Source organism: Arvicola amphibius, chromosome 15 (assembly GCF_903992535.2).
Source record: "Arvicola amphibius chromosome 15, mArvAmp1.2, whole genome shotgun sequence".
Lineage (NCBI taxonomy): Eukaryota > Metazoa > Chordata > Mammalia > Rodentia > Cricetidae > Arvicola > Arvicola amphibius.
Genome location: NC_052061.1, coordinates 46656113 through 46668930, shown reverse-complemented (window position 1 = coordinate 46668930; position 12818 = coordinate 46656113).

The following is a 12818-nucleotide window of genomic DNA, read 5'->3' as shown; positions in this document are numbered from 1 at the left end:
TAGATCTTTAAAAGAAGAAATGGTGTGGAGCAGATTTATTCAGAGTGGCCTAGTAGGGAAGAGGAGAGACGCCCAGTGACCTCCAAGTCTGTCCTTTGGGGGTCCTGACAGGAGGATTCTGTTTAAATAGAGGACATAGGTAGAGGACACAGGTACGCATAGCTAAGCAGTCCTGGCCTAGCTGTGGACCTTACCATCATCACTGTATCAACACCAGACTGTCCCACAAGATGGTCTGACAGGGACTATGTGAATTCTCTCCCTAGGGCCTGCTATTTCAAACATCTGATAACCAGAGAGCAGCTCTTTAGAATATCTTGGTTCCTGTCAGGATAGTTGAAGAAGCCACTGCCTGCCCTGGCCTTCCAGCCTGCAGGCCCTGCCTCAGTTACAGACCTGGTCTAGCAGACTTCTTTGTCTCTGGTCCCTTCCTTTGATGAGTCCTTTGCAGGAGCCTTCTGGATCTTTCCTTTGCAGGTCAGCCTCAAGCTCTGACTCCTGCCTGTTAAACACACTAAGTTCACAGGTGACAAAGAAGATGATGTGACTCTAAAGGAAGGAGCACGTGTCCCTTGTCAGAATCTCCTCTCCTGCTACCAAAACATCTCAGATGGATGGTTTGGGCTGGAAAGGAGACTCCACAGCTGAGCACACACTGCTCTTGCAGAGGGCTTGGGTTTGATTCCCAGCACCCACAGGATGGCTCACAGCCATCTGTAACTCCAGTTCAGACTCCCTCTTTTCTCTGCGGACTCCCAAATACATGTGATACGCATGCATACACTCTCACACACACATAAAAAGTATTTTTTAAATAAAAAAATTGAGTATCTCCTCTCCGGGGTTGTCGAGATGGCTCAGCAGTTAAAGCTGCCTGCCGCTAAGCTTGACTCCCTGAGTTCGATCCCCAGAACCCGCAGGGTGCAAGGATAGTACTGACTCCCACAAGTTCCTCTGACCTCTGCTGGTGTACTCTGGCTGCACTTAAGTGAACAAACGTGGCAAGGCTTTCTCCTTTCCTGGTTGCTTCCCCAGGATCACAGTTAATACAGAGCCTCTTTTCCCACAAGGGCTATTTCTGTCACCTATAGGAGTGACTTGGGGCTCAGTGACAGCCATCTCCCTACAGTGCCCAGGGTCCCTAGACACAGCCAGCATGACACACAGCTCTAAAGACAGGCCTGGGGTAGAAGACTCAGCCAGGCCATGGAGGGATCTCAGAGCCACCAGTTCTGGTTCACTCAGTAGCTGGGAAGTAGACAAAGACAGGATCTCCTGAGTAAATTGGGAGCGTGGGGATCATGGGAGAGGGCAGAAGGGGATGGGGGAGGAAGGGAGGGAAACGGAGAAAAATATAGAGCTCAATAAAAACAACAAAAAATGTAAAAAAAGGGGGGAACCATTTAGAAAAATAAAAACATATCAAAACAAAAAAATGTGGGGAAAAAGATAGAAAGAAAAGCTATGTGACTCCAACTAAGGGTAGGAAGCCTGGACCATCCCCTCACATAGGATCCAGAACAAAGGCTTTCAACCTGAACTTCCTGTTCATTCCTAAATGTGGGCAGACATCTTTTGAATGTTATGAGTTCTGCTCAGTGGTAGAGCCCTGGCCTAGCACGTACAAGACTCTAAGTTCCACGCCCAGCACAAGAAACAGAGAGAGTATGTGTGTGTGGTGGGGGGGGAGGGGTGGTACCCAGGTGACTCCAGAGAGCATCCAGGCCTGAGACCTAATCTAACTTAGAAAACGCCAACCAGGAGTCTGCAGCTGGCTTGGACTGTTTAGACAAAATCATGGCAGGAGTAGTGACAGTCTGCAGACAGGGCAGGTGCCACTCTCCCACCTCCACCCCTGATGCTTCCGGTGAAGCAAACATGAATTGTTGGGAAGGTCACACAACTCTGTGCACACAGCAAAAGTGGCCAGGTTCCCTCCCACTCCAGTCTCTCCTCGGCTTCCCAATCCTTGTCATCTCTTCAGGAAAAAAAAAATAGAGGAGACACAGAGGTATCTTAGGGGACAAAGACTTTTTATATGTTGTGGAACACGCTCAAGAGTGAGAGTGGGCAGTGTCCATTATGGAGGGAAATGCAGCGTGACAATGACCAGAGAGCTGGTCATGCCGCCCACATAGGCAGGCTTCATGCTATGCTCCTGAAGTCTCTGGAACAGACAGCTTTCCTGAGAGGTGCCTTCCTGTGCAGGTGATTGACAGGCCAGTGGATTAATCCTTAAGGACAGGCAGGTGTGTCTTCGTTCCTTACCAGGAAGCCTCTGCTAGGTAGAAATCCTAGAATCTTTCTGGCAGTTCAGAAAGTCCTGTCTCCACCCAGGGCCAGTGATAACAACTCAGATCCCATTCTACCAGATCCAAGTCCTGAAGCTTCAGCTCCTGGTTTTCCAAGTTGCTGATTGTGATTGTGGGTCTGCCCTCAAGGGCTTCAAGCCTGGTAAAATCTATCAGCCTAACACTAGAGCCCACTGGACTGAAACTTTAGAGGGGCGAATGGGTGAATTACAGGGGATATGACGTCTCCCCAAACAAGACTGTTACAACGCGGTGCAGGTGACTCAGGCCAGGACAGTGTCCTTTGTGCTATTCTTACAACTTTTCTGCATGTTGGGGCTGGAGAGGTGACTTAGTGGCTTAGAGTAGTTGCTGCCCTTTCAAAGCACTGGGATTCAGTCCCAGTCACCTATGTCAGATGACGCCCAACTGCCCCTGACTCCAGATCCAGCGAATCCCACACTTTCTTCTTGCCATTACACACACACATATACACACACACACACACACACACACACACACACACACACACACATTTTACAATAAAAATGTGAGTCGGTTTCAGGGGCCCCTCACACACCACTTCGCTCAATGCCTGTGTTCCCTGTTTACCCACGTTGTGCCTGTCCTCTTGGGGGGCACCACACGGGCCTTAACTCTCCATCCTAAGTGGTCCCAGGAGAGGCAGGTCCTGAAGATACACAGGGCTTTGGGAGAGGGAACCAGCCATGGAGAGCAGCAACTGACTAGATAGGCCAGCCTGAGGGGAGAGAAAGCAAGACCCACACCTGGGATCTGGCCCTGGGCTTTGGAGAGACCTGATTTAGAGTCGAGGCCGAGAACCAGCTGGAGATCAGTCCAGAACCAAGCTGCAACGTCAGTTACAGGGTGTGGGTCCTGAGGGGAAACCTAAAAACACCAGGCAGGGTGGTGGTTTTTCCACGGGGGTCTAATTCTGTCTCCCATGTGCCCCTTCCCTCGGCACCTGGACCAGCCTTGGCTGGAGGGCCACAGAAACCTCAGCGGCTGTGTTGCAATCTCATGGCCCTGCCATGAAGCAAGGGCTGCCAGATACAGAAGGCCAGGAAAGTGCAAAGTCCCGGCAAAGCAGAGTAAGAAATCCCACCTCAGGCCCAGCTAGCCGCCCCCTACTTTAACCTCCCCCCCCACACACACACACTTAGGTGAGGTGAAATTTTGAAACTAGACCTGCCCCCAGCCAGTTCCCTTTCCAGGGCCATCGAAAACTCGGTGTTTCCTCCAGCAATTCCTTTTGGGGAGTCACTTGTTCCTTGAGGCAGGGTGAGGACGGCTGGATTGAGGAAGTGGCTGGTGTCTTCAGTGGCCAGCTTCGCCTTTCGCTTTTCTTATCAGTTAGGTGCGTGAGTTATCTCGGGGCTGGTGCTGTGGAACCACCTCGATGGACAGGTTCATCTGAAACTCAGCTCCCATCCGGGGCAAGGCATCAAGGTGGGAACCTGAGCCAAACTGAAATTCAGAAGGAGAAGCTGAAATAGGAACAAGAAGAGACGGGGATGGAGGGGGAGCTGGCTGCACACCCCCGAGGACGGCACTCTCCGCCCGAGCCAAGGTCTCCTTTGCGTGGAAGGGAATGGGCCCTCTGGTTCAAAAACCACAGCTCTTACCTCAAGGCAAACAAGAGCTAGTTTGTTCTGGAGCCAAACATGAAAGACCATGGCCCAGGAAGACAGATTCAGGTTTCTATAGCAGCAGGGAAAAGAAAGCCGTAAGCCACAGCATCTTTCAAATGCATTTGTGGGAACATAAGGCTGGGAGGTGAAGGGCAGTCAGAGAGTCTCCACTCTAGACTTCAGATGCCACCTGATGACATTCTTAGCCTTTGTATTGGTGGGATCTGGGTTCTGTTTGTACGGTCCAAAGAATTTACTTACAAGGATGTTAGGTCACTCACAGAGGTGAGCAACCACAGTTACTTAGGGGTTGAGCTAGCCCAAGATAGTTGGCTCTTCTGCAACTTTCCAGGTCTCCACAGTCATTAAAGTGTGTGTGAGGGTTGTTTTGTTGTTGTTGTTGTTTTGGTTATTTTGGTTTTTTAGTTTTTCAAGACAGGGTTTCTTTGTGTAGCTTTGGAGCCTGTCATGGAACTCTCTCTACACCAGGCTGGCCTCGAACTTACAGAGCTCCACCTGCCTATGCCTCCCATGTGCTGGGATTAAAGGTATGCATCACTACTGCCTGGCTATTAAAGTGTTTTTTAAGATACATTTGTATTTATATGTCTGTGCAGTAGGTGTGCCAGTGCTTGAGGAGGTGAGAGAGATGATCAGGTCACCTGGAGTTGGAGTTGCAGGCAGTTGGGAGCTGCTGGGAACCCAGCTTGGGTCCTCTGCAAACACACCCAACCACTCAGCCATCTCTCCAGTCCCTATCACTGATTTTTTTTAAAAAACTTATTTTATTCTGTGTGCATTGGTGTTTTGCCTGCACATATGTCTGTGTGAGGGTGTTGGATGCTGGAGTTACAGACAGTTGTGAGCTGTCATGTGGGTGCTGGGAACTGAGCCCAGGCCTTCTGGAAGAACAGCCAGAGCTCCCAACCGCTGAGCCATCTCTCCAGCCCCCACCACTGAAATTCTAATTATTCTCAAATCTGTCTCCAAAAATGTTTAACACAGGATGGTTCTTATTTTCCTGGGAATTTCAGTTTCCAGACATAGGCAGAATTCACTCTCAGTGACTCTGAGGAGCTGTTCCTTTGGAAGGGAAACCAGTATCTATGGCGCCCCAACTCCTGAGCTAATGCGCTGAGGTTCAGTTGCCCCTGGAGCTCACAAGCACCCCACCCCACAGCCCAGCTCCGAGGGCAGGAAGTGAGCTCTGAGCTGCTGTAGCAGATCAGATCCATAGCCAAATGTCTCTGGGGGAAACTACCTTGTCCCCCCATGTCAGTGAACCCCACAAGACATGGCAGCAGCTTGAAATAAACCTAAAGACAGACTGCCATAAGAAACCGACTTTAGCTGAGATGCTGGAACCAGGCCAGGGCCAGGCTTTGGGTTGGGATGAGACACCAACTATGGGGGGTCCCAGAGCAGAGATGTCCTGGCTATTCCCTGGACAGCTGTAAGTTCCTTGCCTTGCATTGCCACTGAAGACACAGGTTTGGATCTTGACAGCTCAGATTGGTGGTTCTGTTGTAGGAGTGGACATGGTCATGGGAGGGCATCCAAGCCAAATCCGGGATCACAACCTAGAAGAGAACCCAGAAGAGATAGACACTCCACCTGGTCAAACCCACAGCATACATCAGGGGGCTAAAGGGGTTTCCTCTGAATCTGAGGGCTGATTCTGTGGGGTCCACAGTTCTCCCCAATGCCAGCTGGGTGCTCTAGTCCTTCAACCAATGGCTTTCTCTGGTCACCTGCATCCATCTTGATACCCGGACAAAGGTCAGCAGTGTGGGGAAACTCACACTGGGGCTACCATGTGGACATGCTACCTTCACATGAATCTGAGAAACAGGAGTCCCAGGTCCCTGCATAGAGAGGAGGAAGCTAGAGTGCCCACCACAGAGCTTCCGCCCACAGCTGGGGCAACAGAAATCGCTCTTCTCCCTCCATCCCAGCCCCACCACATGCCACCCAGCGGCATTCACAGCCACAGTTCTGGCCTCTTGAACATAACGCCTGCTGTAGCCAGCAACCAGCAGAAGCCACCTCCTTGACATTTGGCCATTTTCAGCCATCTCTGGGCTCCCCCAGCTGTTGGCTTTGAACCCATCCCTGCTCTCTGCCTGTCCACCCTCACTTCAACCACTCTATTTCAAAGGCATCTTTTCTAAGGGCATCCTCTAGTATCCACTTCCCTTAGTGGAATACACACACACACATGCTTCTTCTACAGGCTGCTGTTACTACCTCCCCACTGCAGGCCCTTTGGTTCACACTTGAGAAAGACAGAAAGAAAGAAAAAAAAAAGAAAAAGGAGGAAGGAAGGAAAAAACTGAAAGCTGTGTTCAAACTTAGCACCAGTTAACTACCAAGAACACAAGACACGATTTCCTGTGTTTTTTCTGTTTTTTTTTTTTTTAAGAGTTCCAAAAAAGTTTCCTCTACAAAACTGAGACCGAAATGGCAAAAAATGCAAATGTGGGAGCTCTGCTTTAAGCCATCGTCTGCACCCAGCACAGGGTAGTCACAGAGACCCTGAGGGGTCCAAAGCCTAAGGAGAGAATTCCATCAAGAGACAGGACCATTCCCTGCAGAATCACCAAGACTATAGGCTCCCTGAGAGCAGGCACTATCTCTTGACCCTGTGTACCAAACCTGTCACTGTGCTTGGCTCAGTAGATGAGTGGGTAGATGATAGGTGAAGAGATGATGGATGGATGGATGGATGGATGGATGGATGGATGGATGGATGGATGCATGGATGGATGGATGCATGGATGGATGGATGCATGGATGGAGAGTGGGTGGGTAATTGTGGGGAGAGATGAATAAGCAGATGGATGGATGGGTGAGTGAATAGGGTGTGTGTGTGTGTGTGTGTGTGTGTGTGTGTGTGTGTGTGTGTGTGTGTGACAGATGGTAGGTATATGAATAGGTGAATAAATGGATAGGTAGATAGGTCAATGGATAGACAATTATATGGGTTGGGGGAGAGGCGGGTGGATGGATGGATGGATTGGTGGATAGATAACTGAGAAGAAAAGGGTGGATAAATAGGTGGTAGGTCAATGGACAGGTCAGTGGATTGGGTAGATGAAGGAGTAGGTGGATAGATGTGTCAATGAATAGGATAGTAGATGAATGGAAGGATGGTTAAATGGGAGGACAGATGGATAAGTGAGAGCTGATGCTGAATGGGCAAATGGTAGGTAGACAGTTATGTGAGTGGTTGGGTGAGTGAGTGAAAGGATAGGTGTATGGATGGATGTTTGGGTGGATGGATGGATGAATGGGTAGATGTTTGGGTGGATGGATGGATGGATGGTTGGGTAGATGGATGGATGAATGGGTAGATGTTTGGGTGGATGGATGGATGGATGATCCCACGGATTAAGTGCTAAGTGAATAGAAGAGCAGGTGATAGGTGGGTTAATTGGTGGATGGACCTAGTTACAAAGAGCACCTGGACCCTTTGTAATCCATCTGGCTGTGGGCTCCAAGCTTTGGGCATACATTAGGGAATACAAACAGAAAGCGTTTTGCCCTCCTTGAGTGTATTGTAGAGGAGACTCATTAACAAAAGGGAAAAGCCCTACATGCAGGTGTCCTTGCCCCAGCTCTGTCAGTGTAAAGGGAGCTCTTCCGTTCTGAAGGAGAGCTTTTCTCAAGGTGGCTATTGGCAGTTGAATCTGAAGGAGGAAGCTATCAGTCAGCCTACCAGGGAAGGAAGCAGATTCCAGGCAGAGGAGGCAGAACAGCCTACCAGGGAAGGAAGCGGATTCCAGGCAGAAGAAATGTTGGGCGGTGGCTCTGGGATAGCTGGAAAGGGATGTGGATCTTGGGAAAAGCAAGAGGAAGCTAGCATGGTTGGAGCCCAGCTGGCAGGAAGGAGATGGTGCTCAGGCAGAGAGCAGGCTAGGGCTCCAGAGCGTCACAGGCCATGCCCCAGAGTGTCACGGGCTATGTCATTATGGGACTTTTGGAAAAACTGTTCAGGTTAACTTGCTGAGGAGCGCTCTCAAAAACCAGTATGAAAGAGCTGTTGGAAACCCCAGAAACTGGAGGATCTACAAGGCCACAAGAAGGCTTCCCCCTCTGTCCCCTAGCAAAGCACATATCCCAAAGGCCTGTGCTGCCCCCCTGTCATTGGCCCATGAACTTGAAGAATCTTCTGTGGACAGGGAGGACAGTTTTCTGGGAGATCAAGGCCAGCACCCACAAAGAAGTCATCTGAACAGAATGTTCCTGACAGCCCAGCCTTCATCTAAAACCTGACATCTCATGATTTTTTTTTAATTTATTTTGAGACAAGGTTTCACTGTGTGGCCCTGGTGTTCTAGAACTCACTATGTAAAACAGGCTAGCCTCTAATTCACAGAGACCTGCCTGCCTCTACCTCCTGAACGTTGGGGTTGAAGGCATGCCATCTCTGTGCTTGGCCTCAGCACTCTCCTTTAAACAGGAGAAAAATACCACGGAGTGCCAACTAGAAATCCTCTGCAGGATATCTCAAAAACAATCAAGACCATGCAAGCCAGGTAAAGTCTGAATAAGTCACAGCCAGAGATGTGACCACTGTAGGATAGGGAGCATGGTGGGTTCTGGAATTGGAAAAGGGGAGAGGGGACACTTAAGTAAAAACAGAGAAGTGTGGGATTTAATTAACAAAAATGCACTAAGGTTGGTCAGTTCCCTGCAGGGGTTAGTCATGTCAGGAGGAGTGGCCACCCTGGGCTGGGTCCATTACCACCTTGAGTAGACACAAGATTCTATTCAAGACATGTGGCCTGGGCTTCAGCCTCTAGTTTCCATAGATACAGAGAAGCTGAGATGGAGCTGCCAAGAGCATCACCCCAACAAGCAAGCTTGCCTCTTCTGATCAACACGGGGCCAAACGCTTGTTGCAACCCTTAGGCTGTAACCATCCCAGGCTCTGCAGTGAGCCTCTGTGGAGGCCAGTGATGGCAGATATAGGAGCCTGGCTTCAAACTGTGCCACCTCTCTCTGTGTGGCCTTGGGCAAGTCATGTGACCCCGCTGTTCTTCTGCTTCCTTGGCATTAGCACGATAACCATCTTAAGACATTGTTGGGCAGCTAAGGGAGGTGAGTCAGGATGATAAATCAACCCATGATACGGGGCTCACGGACAAGACAGATCGGGGCAGCACCAGTGGGAACTCTGCAGACCAGCCTAGAAGAACCAGAGGAAGACACCCGGGCTAGTGTTCATTCAGGGTGGGAGACTGGCTGTTCTGTTCCAGGATACTAGGTTCTGCACCAGTGTCTACAACAGATCTGGAAGAGTTTAGGCGGCATCCGACCTCTCCCAGTATGGTGGCCTCTCTGAACCCACCTCCCTTCATATGTCCCACCTCCTCCTGCTCTCTCCACAGGCATGTGAGAAAGTCCCACAATGCAGGAGGCCAAGCAGAAGCAAGAGGAGTTCCCTGTGGGTGGGTAAGGATGGAGACCCAAGGCTGGAGTGTCCTTGTAGCTGTTTGCTGACTTAGGGAGGGCTGGGAGAACCTCGCAGAAGCCCAATGGATCGTCCCTATATTTCACTGGCTGTTACCCAGCCACGTGACCCTACTACTGTCTCAGAGATGATCAGGGTCCATAGCTGGGTGAGGATGGGACCGTCCCCTGAAACACACAGAGGAAAGCAGGGTGCCTGACACAGTCAGGGTTCCATGATAAGAGACTGGCAGGGCGCAGACCTATCACCAAACACAGGGTCACCTCCTGGCCAATTCCAGTGCAAGCCGCTCCATCATTTAAAACCCATCTCTGGGTCCTAATTTCTCTGTCTGAATAGTAAGAGTGATACTCTTGAAGTGGGAGGAGATGAGCTGGAGGACACCACCACCTGCCACAGCGTCTTCCCGATCACGACTGCCCTGGACATCATGGGGGCATGCCACTCAGGATCATGGGGTTGAATCCGTCATGCTGGAATGAACCCGTGTCCTCATGGAGTAGTGGTCTAGTCAGAAGACCCTCAGGGCATTGCCACCCACCCAGAGAATGATTTCAAGTAAGTGCTTGAGTCTGACTTAACAGAAGAAGGTGACCATGCGTTCTGGAACCTTCCAGCCATGTCAGAACCCGTGTGGCTCACGCTCACACGCCCCTTTCCCTCACGCTGTGGTGAAGAGCAGCAAGTGGCAGGCCATCATAGGAAGCTTTGTCTTTCAGGCATGTGAGCGGGACACTGTCACCCCCTCCTCCTTGGCATTTCAAAAGTGATCTGGGTGAAATGAGGCACACTGTAGAGCGGGCATTTTCCTCCCACGCACCCAGGGCGATCTGGGTCCTGTGGCGTCATTTACACTTTCCAGCGGCAACCAGCCCTGAGGTTAAGCTTGAAAACTTGGTGGGGAGGGGGAAGAGATTTCTTGAAAAAGACCTATGCTGCTGCTGCCCGCACTTTTGAATGGAAACAAGTTATTGGCCATGACACCATCGTGGTCGGGAGCTCACACCCCGAGAAAGGAAACGCCACCTCGAACTTGAGAGTGAAGAAGACCCTAGAACAAAAAGACAGAAAACGGCAGCAACCCCTGCACCAGCCAGGCCACGAACACTGGGAGCTGGGCACTTGCTACAGAGCCCAGTCTGGGCCACCCACACAGCTGGGAACTCAGCAGGACAGACGAGAGCTGCCAGTATGGACAGCCAGGCTGGCAGAAGGAAGTGGCTTTTTCAGCCGGCTGCCCCGAGGCAGCTGATAGCAAGAAACCCAACCAAGAAAAGTGCAGGGCTATTTTCAACCTTGGGGTTTCCACCCCAATGTCCCCAAGTACTGAGAGCAGTGTGGCTCCCCTGTAAGAAAGCCAGGCGACCGATGAAAAGAGGAGCAGCTATAGGGAAGTTGAATCTGGAGGAAAAGGGGCATAGTACATCCCACCGTGAAATACAGGACCCCTCTTCCCCCTCCTGGGAGTCCTGGGTGTCTCTGCTGAACTACGAGGTGATGTGCAACTGTCCTAGGGCTGTGGAACAAACAGCCATAACAGTAGCTAAAACAGCACACACTCATTCCCTTGCAGTCCTCAAGGTCAGAATCACAAAGTGGGACAGCAGTTCCTTCTAGAGCCTTCTCTTTCCTTGCCATTCTCAGCTTCCAGAGTCCCCTCATTCCATCTTCAAGCCCTCACAACCCGATTAAATCCTCTTCTGTGGTGTTACGTGTCTTCTCTGGCTCTGATCTCTATGTCCCCTCTCCATAGACTCTGACTCAGCACTGGGTCATCGGCCCCTATGGATAATCGAGGAAGGTCTTCCATCGTAAGATTTTTGGCTTATTCACAGGGGCTCCAGCAACAGTCGCTTTATTCTGACCTCAAGATCTCTAACCTGCTTTGTCCAACAGCTCACTCCAGACAGAGGCAGGGGCATTGCGGAGATCGAGAGACCCCTGCAGAAGCCACAGGCAGGTAGAAAAGGGGCATCTGGGGCAGCTGAGACACTGATTTTTCTCCCCTTGGGGATCCCTTGTGTCCCTTAGGAGATTCAGGCAATTTTTAAGTTTCCATTTTTGTATATTCCAGACAAAAGCAAAGCTTTTGTTGTAGTCACCAGACCCTCAGTGCAAGGGTATGACCCATAAGGCTTTGAGTTCAGTCCCACTCAGTAACACAGCTCCAAGTCAGACTTCAGCCCTCCACTTGTACATGCTGGAGGGACCAGGAGGAGCCTGCTCACTGGGCAGCATCCACAAAAGCTCTTCCTTCCCCGTGTCTCGCCACAAGTCATCCTAGACCCTGAGATTCTGCCCTTCCTCTCCTCTCCCACCTCTCTCCTTCCACCAAGTAGGAAAGGCTGACCTAAACCACACTATTTCAGTGGTCTCCAGGGGAGATTGTCACAGTGAGGCCTCCTTTGGGGTGTGAGAGTCCATCTGACCACAAAGAAATGGTGGAATGGCCTTCGTGCTCCCACCGCTTGTAGGGAGAAGGTTTAAAGGGGCTCTCCCTTCTCTCAGCAGCTCTGGGCCATCCTTGAACCCCTTTTTCGCGTCACAGCTCTATGGGGATCAAAGACAGCACCTCGCGGCCCCTCCCACCACCTGCCATGTTACCATCAGAGCCACCCTACCACACAGGCACAGGCACTAGGGAGGCTAAGGCTGGAGGATTGTCACAAGTCTGGGGCTAGCCTGGACTACAGACTAAGACCCTTTCTCAAAAACAAAGAGATAATAAAACAGAGTGCTACAGTACTCAAGGCTTTGGGCAGGAAGCTGGGCTCAAGGAAGCCTGCCCATTAGGCTAGCCAAGACCCTGTGTAAATAAGCTTCACGAGAGAAGTTTAATCATCTCGTGTGTGTGTGTGTGTGTGTGTGTGTGTGTGTGTAAGATATACTGTTTATAGCTACAGCTTTCAGAAGTGATCACATATCATCTACAATTAAATCAGTGTCCATAACTAAAGGGAACCATATGATTCTACACACTCATGCACTGCTTTAGCAATCCTAACAAATGAGTATTAATTATTCCATTATTATTGCTTTGCTTTGGTTTCTTGAGACAGTGTTTCACTGTGTGGCCCTGAATGGTCTGGAACTCACCATCCTCCTGCCTCAGCCTCACAAATGCTTGGATGACAGGAATCCAGCACCACACCCCACCAACAATTACATATTGACGTAGCTGGCTGACACACATACTTGAGCCACTGGTGTTACAGTTCATTGACAAGAACTATTTAATATTTATAGTGCGACTATTTAATCACGCAGCTTAATCACAAATGAGTGATAAATGGAAATGCACTTTTGGTCGGGGGGGGGGGTATTTACTGAGTGGCAGGTCATTTGCTTCTCAGTGTGTGGTACCGAATCCCTCTTACTGATGAGGAAACCCAGAGTTGG